This window comes from Arachis duranensis, chromosome 7, assembly GCF_000817695.3.
Source record: "Arachis duranensis cultivar V14167 chromosome 7, aradu.V14167.gnm2.J7QH, whole genome shotgun sequence".
NCBI lineage: Eukaryota > Viridiplantae > Streptophyta > Magnoliopsida > Fabales > Fabaceae > Arachis > Arachis duranensis.
In genome coordinates this window covers 3,590,753-3,602,853 of record NC_029778.3, presented here as the reverse complement: position 1 = coordinate 3,602,853, position 12,101 = coordinate 3,590,753, and the positions used below count along the sequence as shown (strand labels likewise).

Genomic DNA, 12,101 nt, shown 5'->3' with positions numbered 1-12,101 from the left:
GAGATGACTTTGATGGAGGTGGCTAGGGGGGCCGAGGATTTGGTTGTGGTGGCGATTGGTGGCGGAGCTCGCGACGGGAAGGGCGGAGGCTGGAAGCTAGATTGGCTACGCGGTCTCTGGATCGTTGCTTTTCGTCGTTGATGTTGTGGGTCTGGGCCACTGGGCCTGTTTGATATAAACAACAAGGAAAACTATAGGAAAAAGATGATAATTATAAAGAGTTAATAGTGAAGTTAATTCTTGAAAAATAGATTATCTTTTAAATTTATTGTTAAAAGATTTTTTTAATTAAATTATTTTTTTTAAAATTATGAATTAATTGAATCTATTAATAATTTTGAAATAATGATTGATAATGTAAAATATTAACTAATAGTATATATAATATTTAATATGTCTAATTAGATGCTGATCAAATATAATTATAAAAATTTATTAATTTAGTTGTTATGTTATAATATAGTTTATGTAATTAAGAAAAATAGACTAAATTAATAAATTTTATGAATATATTTAGTTAGACATGTCAAGCATTATGTATATTATCAATTAACGTTTTATATCATTAATTATTGACAAAAATTGTTAATAAAATTACTGAAAAATAAATATAACTAATTCGTAATTTTTAAAAGATTAATTTAATTGAAATTTTTTTAAAAAACAAATTTAAAAAATATTCCGTATTTCAGGATTTTTTTTGTGACTTTTTCAGGACTAATTTGATTATTAACTTTAATTATAAATGTGAATAATAGAATGAAAAATAAAATAAAGAGGTGCAGCCATAAGAGTGTATCTAAGATATGAATGAAAAAACACCGAACGTCTAAAAATTTTGCATGAAGATGATAAATGCAATTCACAAATTCAATACAAACAAAAAATCACCGCAAAAAAGAGAAAGAGAGAGACAAGCAGAACAAAACATAACAGTGCCAATTTCCAAGCCGAATTCAAATTCTCGAGCTAAAACAAAAGCTAACATATCAAGATGATCAAAAGAAACAAAAGAAAAAACTGAAAAAGCTCGAAATACCACGATTCTTTTATCAACAATTCGATTATTTGATGCTACCCCAGATGATGAAACTGTAAGAAATAGACATTGAAACGACGACGAAGAAGAAAAGACTCGAACTTTGGAATGCCCATTGATCCGTTAGGGTAAGGCAAAACAAACAACAACAAACTCGGAACTGAACTAACGCATGAACTTTCCCCAAATCTCTCCTCAATTCCGAAAATGAAGCGCATAACGGATGAAAGCCTCATCCAGTCTAATAAATCCGCATAACCACCCTCAACAAACACCAATATATACGAATTACTCACTCAAGTTGTAGGTACGTAATTCACTCTAGTTTTTCTCCTGAACTCTCTCACACTCGCACTTACTTGAGTGTTGGAGTCCCTTTTCAGGTGTCCAATGCCGCCCCTCCAGAGGAAGACGACGTTCCATCCTCATCACTCCAAGGGAAGCCAATATGCGTATTACCAGGACGTGCTATACCTCGGAATCGACTCTCCACACAGGAACATTTGGCGCCCACCGTGGGGCCCAGTTTACTTAACCCCATTTTTCTTTTGCTCTGTATATTTTTTATCTCCTCTTTTTTGCAGGACATAAATAATGGCGGACGAGCAAAGCCATGCTCCCTCCGACATCAACCAACCAGAGATATTAGCAATCAATGAGGCCCTCAGAGCCGAGAACCAAAGGATGGCCGAACTCCTGCGACAGATGGAGTGCGATCGCACAAAGGGCGAACACAAAAGCGCCAAACAAAAAGAGGACAATGATGAGCATTCCTCAAAAACCAAGCAAACCACCCCCAAAACAACAAAGACAGTAGTCAAGAGGACCAACCCCTTCACAAAACAAGTTATGAACATCAAAATGCTCGAAAACCTCACCTTACCTTCAACCTTGAAACCCTACCAAGGAATAGGAGACCCAAATGTCCATGTCACTAAATTTTACACCATGATGTTCATGAATAAAGAGTCCGACTCCATCCTATGCCGAACCTTTCTAACCTTCTTAGACGGGGCCGCGCTCATCTGGTTCTCCAACTTACCCGAAGGTTCTATTTCAAATTTCGACGAGTTAGCTGACCAATTCGTCAACCACTTCGCTGCCTCAAAAATCTATGTCCACAACTCAGATTATCTGAGTACAATCAAAAAGGGACCAAATGAAAGCCTAAAAGATTACATGACCAGATTTGCATAAGCGACCAACGAGATACCCAACCTGAACCCCGAAGTTCATCTCCACACACTGAAAACTGGCCTCCGACCCGAAAAATTTTAAGAGTCCATTGTCATAGCGAAACCCAAAACCCTGGCCGAATTTCGAGAAAAAGCAACAACTCAAATCGAGGTAGAGGAGCTCCGAGCACTTTGGAGGGCAGAAAAATCCACCCCGAACAAAGAGGAAGACAGACAAAGCAAGCATCCAGCCAGCAGGACAGACCAAAGGACGTTTAGGCTAACACCTAAATTCGACACATACACTCCCTTTAACACAAAAAGATAGGACATAGTAAAAGATATACTGCACTCCAAACTCATCGAACCCCCAAGCAGAGCCGGTACCTACCAGGACCAAAGGCACGTGGACAAATCCAAGTATTGTGCTTTCCATCAAAAGTACGGCCACACAACAGACGACTGCGTGATAGCGAAGGATGTCCTCAAAAAACTAGCACGCCAGGGACTGCTGGACAAGTACATCGACACACGAAGTCGGAGAAAAAACACTGAAGACCTCGGCCACCAACAAAAAACAATCGACAACCCCCGAGACAAGGAAAGAAAGGTAGTCAATAACAACAATCTACCTCGCCGAATAATAAACTGTATTTCTGGTGGCTTTGCAGGTGGAGGATGCACGAACTCGGCAAGAAAGAGGTCATACCGAGCTATGATGACTATGACAGAATCAACAATACCTCGGCCGACCAATACGGACAAACCAGGAATATCATTCAGCCCCGAGGACTATAAGGCCGCTGACCGAAATCTAGACGACCCCGTAGTCATCACCGCACAAGCCGGAGAGCCCCTGGTGAAAAAGATCCTCATGGACCCAGGGAGCAGCACCGACGTATTGTTCCACTCAACGTTCCAAAAAATGAACCTGAGCGACAAACTCCTACAACCGTCATCCAGAGAATTGGTAGATTTCTCAGGTGAGCAAGTCTCTATCCGAGGTTACATTTGGTTACAAACTACTTTTGGGGATTACCCCAACAGCAGAACTTTAGAAATACAATATTTGGTGGTTGATTGCAAAAGTCCCTATAACATCATTCTGGGCAGACCATCGTTGAAGCATTCAACGCTGTTGTTTCCACTGTACATTTGTGTGTCAAGTTTCTTTTGCAGGACAACAAAGTGGTGACAATCCATGGAGACCAAAAGGAGGCCAGACAGTGCTATAACGCCAGTCTAAAAAACGAACAACCGAAACATCTTCACCAGCAATACGTCCAAGCAGTATACAACTCAGATCAGCTACCTCCTTTGACAGACCTGGACCCAAGAACCAACAACCAAGAACGACCAATGCCGCTTGACGACCTCACCAAAGTACAATTGACAAACAACGAGGATAGATACACATACCTCGGAAACACACTAAAGGAAGCGGAACGAGCCTAACTGGTGGAGCTCTTAAGACGAAATGTCGACCTATTCGCTTGGACTCCAGCAGATATGCCTGGCATAGACCCAAATGTTATCTGCCACAAACTGGCGATCAACCCGTCAATCCGGCCTATAGCCCAGAAGAAGAGACACTTAGGAACTGATTAAAGGACAGCCTCCTTGGAGGAAACCCAGAAGTTACTAACCGCTGGATTTATCAATGAACTCCAGTACTCCACATGGTTGGCCAACGTGGTGATGGTAAAGAAAAATAATGGCAAATGGAGGATGTGCGTCGACTATATGGACCTCAGCAAAGCCTGCCCAAAGGACGCATACCCCCTCCCGTGCATCGACAAACTCGTTGACAACTCCTCTGGTTTCCAGTGCTTAAGCTTCATGGACGCCTACTCTGGTTACAACCAAATCGTAATGCACAAAAGAGACCAAGATAAGACTGCTTTTATCACTGACAACGGCAACTTTTGCTACAAAGTTATGCCATTCGGACTCAAAAATGCAGGCGCCACCTATCAACGCCTCATGGATAAGATCTTCTCAAAACAAATCGGACGAAACATAGAAGTCTATGTTGACTATATGGTGGCAAAATCAACACAAATATCAAACCATTCCGAGGACTTAACAGAGATATTCCAGCTACTCCGAAGATATAATATGAAACTAAACCCGAAAAAATGCGCTTTTGGGGTACAAAGCGGGAAATTCCTCGGCTTCATGCTCACATGCCGAGGAATCGAGGCAAACCCTGAAAAATGTCATGCCATCCTCAATATGCGAAGTCCGAGGACAATCAAGGAAGTACAACAACTAACCGGCCGACTTGCAGCACTGGCGAGGTTCCTACCCTGTATAGCGCAACGGTCGCATCACTTTTTCAGAAAGTTGAAAAAACAAGAAAAGTTCCACTGGTTTGAAGAGTGTGAAATAGCCTTCACAGAACTCAAAACCCTACTTTCAACCCCTCCAATCCTCCGAACACCAGAAACAGGTAAACCATTATATTTGTATTTATCAATCACTAACCATGCTATCAGTTCCGTATTAATAACAGAGACAGACAAACAACAACACCCGGTGTACTTCGTCAGTAAATCACTTCAAGGCGTCGAGTCCCGTTATCCAAAGCTAGAGAAATTAGCCCTAGCTCTTGTCATGACGGCCAGATGGCTACGGCACTACTTCCAAAGCCATACTATCATAGTCAACCCTTAAGGCAGATACTGACAAAGCCCGAACTGGCAGGACGGCTAATCAAGTGGTCCATCGAACTATCGGAATACGCCATCCAGTACCAATCCAGAGGCACCATCAAATCACAAACATTAGCTGATTTTGTCGCCGAATTGACACAAGAAGTCCAAGCTCCTAAAGAAAACCCATGGACGCTATACGTTGACGGGGCCTCAAACAGCAAAGGCTCCGGAGCAGGGATACTCCTCAAAAGCGATCAAGGAATACAACTTAAACAGTCACTACAATTTACCTTCCACGCAAGTAACAACCAGGCAGAATATGAAGCTTTAATAGCAGGACTACGCCTAGCACAAACCATGGGAATAACACAAATAAACGTCAGATGCGACTCCCTCTTGGTGGTACAATAGGTAACAGGCAACTTTCAGGTAAAAGATCCCCTCCTTGAAAAATACAATGCAATGGTTAACAACCTTATAAGAAATTTCGATAGATTCAGTATCCTCCATATACCAAGGGAACAAAACAATAGAGCAGATCTCCTCTCCAAATTGGCAACAACAAGAAGTCAACACAACAACCCCATACTATCACAACTAACACTGGATGAGCCCAGTGTTACGCTAACAACAGTTGCAAGTGTTTTGCAGGAAAATGACTGGGGATCACCAATAATAAATTACCTGAAAATAGGACTCATACCTCACAACATTCAAGACACAAAAAAATTTAAAAGACAGGCGAGCTTCTATACCATACTAGGGATCGAACTATACAAGAGGGGATTCACAAGACCCCTCATTCGATGCTTAAGTATAACCGACGCAAAATTGGCCATGGATGAGGTCCACGACGGAGTCTGTGGCACCCACATAGGTGGCCGAAGCTTAGCCGCCAAAATCCTCAGAGCTGGTTACTATTGGCCGACGATAAAGCAAGATTGCATGCACAAAGTAAACCACTGCGATCAATGCCAACGCCGTGCACCAATCATCCACAACCCAGCCGAACAATTACACACTTCCGAGGTACGCTGGCCATTCAACAAATGTGATTGGACATCCTCGGACCATTTCCTCCAGCCCCGGGCCAGGTCAAACTCCTAATTGTTGCTATAGATTATTTTACCAAATGGATAGAGGCTATACCATTAGCAAAAATTACTTCTGAAAAAATGATTTCTTTTGTATGGAAAAACATACTGTGCTGCTTTGGTATACCTCAATTCATCATCACTGATAATGGCAGACAATTTATAGATCAACGATTCACAAAATTTTTACAAAACTTCAAAATAATTCAACAATTTTCCTCAGTTGAACATCCACAAACTAACGGTCTAGCAGAGGCCGCCAATAAGGTAATTTTGCAGGGCCTTAAGAAAAAACTGGAAGACTCAAAAGGAGAATGGACCGAGCTCATCTCTGAAGTAATTTGGAGCTACAACACCACTGAACAATCATCAACAAAAGAAACACCGTTCAGACTGGTGTACGGGAGCGATGCTATGATACCAATTGAAGTCTCCCTACAAAGCAACAGAACCACAAGTACAAATGAAAATGACAACATAGAAAGAAGAAAGACCGAGCTCGACCTAATGGAAGAAGACCACAACAAATCAACACTTCAACAGCTAGCAACAAAATGAGCTATAGCACGAAAATACAATAAGAAAATCAAACCAAGGACATTCTCAGAAGGCGACCTCGTACTCAGAAAGGTCGAAGACATACGAAAGCCGCACGGACATGGCAAATTAAGTGCAAATTGGGAAGGACCATTCAAAGTATACAAAGTCGTCGGCAAGGGGGCTTACAAGATACAAAAGCTCGATGGAACTATCCTACCAAACACATGGAACATATCATCCTTAAAGTTATATTTCAGTTAATGTATAAGTCGGACACGGTGATGCACTCTTTTCCCTACTACCAGATTTTTCCCTAAGGAGGGTTTTGCTGGGGAGGTTTTATTGAGGCACACCATCCCGCACTTTCCAAACAAAATAATATTATGAACTGTGACTCTATCTCTATTGCATTACTTTATCAAATTTCCAACAAGACAAACGACACCTCTTTGATGTCCAAGCAAAACTTATCAAATAACAAAAGATAAAAGTGAGTATAACTACTCAACAAATCCATAACTCAACCCATCAAATCAGCAAACACAATCCATCTAAACTCTATACAACTCTACCAATACAAAATAGTAGGCACACACTTACTCAAAATATACCAAAATAACAAAAAACAAACCTCAATAAGAGGAACAAGTTTCAATCAAACATTCACAAAAAAAAAAAACAGTGACAACATCGGCCTCCAAAAGGCAACACAGACCTAATACATAAAACTAACATATAAAAATCAAAGTCTTTTTTTCTAGGAAGTCGGATTCTCCCCCTGACCCTCAACATCGTCATCATCTTCAACCAGCTCATCCCCAACAACGACCTTACAAGGGTCCATCCTCGACAGATTGCCACCCGGCATCAGGAACTTCGCCTGCTCAACGGCCCTATCAAACCCAGCCACGAACATTTCAAGGCCATGATTTTCTTTATCATCCTCAGCTTGTTTCTTTTCAACCCCGAGCTCAACGATCCTAGCTTCAAGAACAGCCTTTTTCTCACCAGACTTCTTCAATGACGTCTCAGCATCCTTAAGCTTCTCCCCCAATCGATTCACCAAATCTAATGCATCACGAAGCTTACCACTCTTTTCCACATTCTCATACATAAGTTGATCCATCGCAGCTTTATCAAAGATAGCCCTGGAGCGCTTTAACTCCTCGGTCCGACCAACACACATCAAGCGAGCTCCAATAACCTGAAGAAAAACACAAAGATAAAAACAGCAAAACAAATACAACACAAAACACAAGCCCATTCAATATACCTGCAAATACTGGGCAACCCCAACCTCACCCACTTCGTGAATGAGCTTAACGTCAGAAGGATTCTGCACATGATCGTCCGCCATCACAGTGAAAGGAAAATGCTCGCTCCATAAGGATGTCAAATCATCATCACCCCTATAGCTATGCAACACCTTCTGGTTCTCTGTAAACTTCTTCACTTGATCCAGATTAACCTCACTCACTAATTCCTCCTCACCCACATTTGTACCTTTCTTTATCCCCCCTCTCTTCCTTTTAAAGTTAACCTTCTTGGGGGAGGGCTGATTGACCTCACCACCCTTCTCGGCCATAACCTGACCGGTCGAACCTTGCTTTTCGACGTTCTTCGTTCAGAAGTAAGCTCGTAAACTGGACGAAGTCACTTTCGGCGCTTTCTCAACTACAAAACACAAGGAAGACATATCACCATTCATAAACAAGAAACAACACACAAAACATTCAAAAACAGTTACCTATATATCCATCAAGGGCATCACTATCACCCTCTAAGTCAAGAAGCTCAACAACAGACAGCAAGCTTGACGACGAGATATGATTCACCAAAAATTCCATGAGCATTTCATTCCTATACTCCATATTGTCCATACCAAGTATCTGCCTATGCCTCGGTACCCAGAACAGAGGAAACTTCTCCAAAAGACACTCATCAACAAACCACGGATACTCACCTTCTACAACACCTACCTTCAAAAACATTGACTTGAAACCTTTATATGAAGACCTATACAAACTAAAAATGGCACGACCAGGAACACTAGCCAGATTCAACCAACATCCCCGCCTAACCCCCTTACACTGAAACAACGCAAAGAAGACTTCCAACGACGGTTCAACCTCCAAACAACTCATCAAAATCTCGAAAGCCCTAACAAACGCCCACGAATTGGGATGTAACTGTGATGGGGCACACTTCAACTGCATCAACACACCACACTCAAACTCAGAAAAAGGAAATCTAACGCCCAGGTCCACAAAAATGCAGCTATAAACGAAAAAGAACTCAAACCCCTCTCCACGATGGAAAACACGATCATCAGCGATACACGGGAGAAACTTAAGTTTCACATCGCTACCCCCTCTAACCCACGAAGAAACAAAACCTAATTGCGCAACACTAAGTTCATCATCAAACACAGAAGCATAACCCTTCACCGATTCAGCAACCCATGCAAAGGGATTAACTGGGTCCCAAACCCACACGTCTTCAACAAGTCTCACCTCTGTCTTCACAACTGATCCTACTTCTACCTTCTTCCCCTTCTCCATTCTCAAACAACAGTACAGAAGAGAAGACAAAGCAGAACAACAAGACGAAACAAACCAAAAAAGGGGGAAGAACACAACTAACCTTTACTCATCTTCTACGAACAAGAGAGAAGGGAAAAAGAAAAACCGCATGCAAATGGATAGAACAAAAAACCAAACAGCTAGCCCACCACCCCTACCACAAGCGTTACATCTCCCAGAACAAACCCTAGCCATCCAACGTGCAAAACATCAAAATCAATCAACGGCCCGATTTCAACACCCTTTCCACAACCCAAAGTGCATTAAATGCAGTTTCATTTTTTCCAAAACTCTCTCTCCTACTAAGCATTCCGCGCGAAAATTCAAATCAAAACAAATGAACAAGTTAAGCTTGGGGGCTCGGAGTTATAGTTCGGCACAAGAAACCAAAATTTTCGCGTAATTTAGTTCCGAGTTATAACCCACGAGTAGAAGCTTAACCTGTTCATGGATCAAGAAACAGGTCAACCTTGGGGGCTATGATCCGTTAGGGTAAGGCAAAACAAACAACAACAAACTTGGAACTGAACTAACGCATGAACTTTCCCCAAATCTCTCCTCAATTCCGAAAATGAAGCGCATAACGGATGAAAGCCTCATCCAGTCCAATAAATCCGCATAACCACCCTCAACAAACACCAATATATACGAATTACTCACTCAAGTTGTAGGTACGTAATTCACTCTAGTTTTTCTCCTGAACTCTCTCACACTTGCACTTACTTGAGCGTTGGAGTCCCTTTTCAGGTGTCTGATAAACCACTATTTTATGGTTTATCTTATGCTCAATTGAGTAGTTTTTATCAACTCTTTACTCACTTATTCATACAATTCGCATGTTTTACATTTTCCTTCCTGATTTTGTGCTATGATTGAAAACATGCTTCTTTGATCTTATATTTGCTTATTATTAATCCTCTCTTATGACCATTAGATGTCTTGATATGTGTGTTAAGTGTTTTCAGATATTATAGGGCAGGAATGGTTTGGAGGATGGAAAGGAAGCATGCAAAAGTAGAAGGAATACAAGAAGTTGGAGAAACTGCAAAGCTGTCAGCCTGACCCTCTCGCACTAAAACGACCATAACTTGAGCTACAGAGATCCAAATGACGCGGTTCTAGTTGCGTTGGAAAGCTAACGTCCGGGACTTCGATTTGATATATAATATGCCATTGTGGCCCTGACGCTAGGTGATGCGACCGCGTGCTCCATGAGGCCGTGTCGTAGTGACGAAAAACCAGCGTGGCAGATTTCTTCTCCAGCGATTTCTGGGCTGTTTTCGACCCAGTTTTCGGCCCAGAAAACTCAGATTAGAGGCTATAAAGTAGAGGGATTGCATCCATTCAAAGGAGGCTTTCATAATTCACTTTTACAATTTTAGATGTAGTTTTTAAAGAGAGAGGTTCTCTCCTCTCTCTTAGGATTAGGATTTAGGACTTCTCTTAGTTTTAGGAGTAACTCTCAATCCCAGGTTTAATGTTCCTTTCTATTTAATTTCGTTTCTATTTTTATTCACCTTGGTACTCTAATTGAAATTTATCTTTTGAATTTGGCTTATGACTTTCATGTTAAGATTTTCTTAATTAATGTTATTTGAGATATTTCAGTTTATGATTGTTTCTTTTTATTATCCCCAATCTAAAGATATTGTTATTCTAGTAGATTTAGCAATCTGAAGATATTGTTATTCTAGTAGCTTTAGTTTTTCCCCTTTTGGCCTTGGTTAAATAATTGGTGACTCTTGAGTTATCAAACTCATTGTTAGTTGAGAATTAGAATTAATTCATCCACTTAACTTACCTTCATAGTTAGAGGTTAACAAAATGGGAGAAAAATCCAATTCTCATCACAATTGATAAGGATAACTAGGATAGGACTTCCAGTTCTTACACCTTGCCAAGAGTTTATTTTACAGTCATTCATTTACTTTTATTACTTTAAAAATATACATGTGCCCATTGCCCAACTAACCTTTTACCTTAATCCAAAAACCCCAAACACACTTTTTCATAACCAAATAATAAGAACATACCTCCCTGCAATTCCTTGAGAAGACGACCCGAGGTTTAAATACTTCGGCTATCAATTTATTTAGGGGTTTGTTACTTGTGACAACCAAAACGTTTGTACGAAGGGATTTCTGTCGGTTTAGAGACTATATCTACAACGCGACTGTTTTTATGAAATTCTTTATTGGCAAAAATCCCAACGTCAGTGTCCAACGCCGCCCCTCCAGAGGAAGACGACGTTCCATCCTTATCACTCCAAGGGAAGCCAATCTGCGTATTACCAGGACGTGCTATACCTCGGAGTCGACTCTCCACACAGGAACACCCATAATGCAAAAAACAACACAATGGAGAAAGAATGAAGAAGCAAGCACCTGGTTCAACTCAGCTCGCTGACTGTGACTTGTTTGACTCGGCGCCTTTTAAGATAGAAAACAGAAACTCCTCATTGAGTCAGTGTCTATCTCTGACTCGCTCAGTGATGAAGGAGGAGTTTGAAACATAAATAGTAGTATAGTACCGCTTGGTGTTGTTTTGAATTTTATTTTATTTTTTTGTTCTCATCTTAAAGATTTATCTTATCATATTGTGACAGGTAATTGATTTTTTTTTTTTTGAAATTTCATAGCGATTCTGGCTTCTTCCTTCCCTCTTTCCTCCGTCACCTTTGTCCTAAACCTCATAACGCTACACAACATGGATCCAAAAGACTAGGTCTACAGCAACATGCTTAGACCCGCAAATCGATGTTGTGAGAAAATATGCAATGAAAAGTTTTGTATACGCATATAAATATTTTTTTTCATACAAATGAGATATTTATTCTTAATACAAATAGAAGATTTATTCTTTATACAAATGGAATGTTTGTTCTTGATTGGTGACGACAAGAGATGGCGACACTGAAGAGGAGGTTTGGATTAGAAGGGAATGTAATGAAGGCTAAAAAGAAGAGGGTGGTTAAAATTTTCAATGATAAGATTAAAAGTTTTTTTTTTTTTTTT

The 12,101-nt window shown here is 40.7% G+C and overlaps 1 protein-coding gene across 1 annotated transcript in view; it reads right to left on the bottom strand.

Annotated features, from left to right (window-relative positions):
- The window catches only part of LOC107496544 (KIN17-like protein), a gene marked incomplete in the record, with an annotated part of 1,714 nt that extends 1,546 nt beyond the window's left edge, over nt 1-168 (bottom strand). The window contains 1 exon segment of the mRNA XM_016117827.3: nt 1-168.
- Between the last annotated feature and the right edge of the window lie 11,933 nt (nt 169-12,101).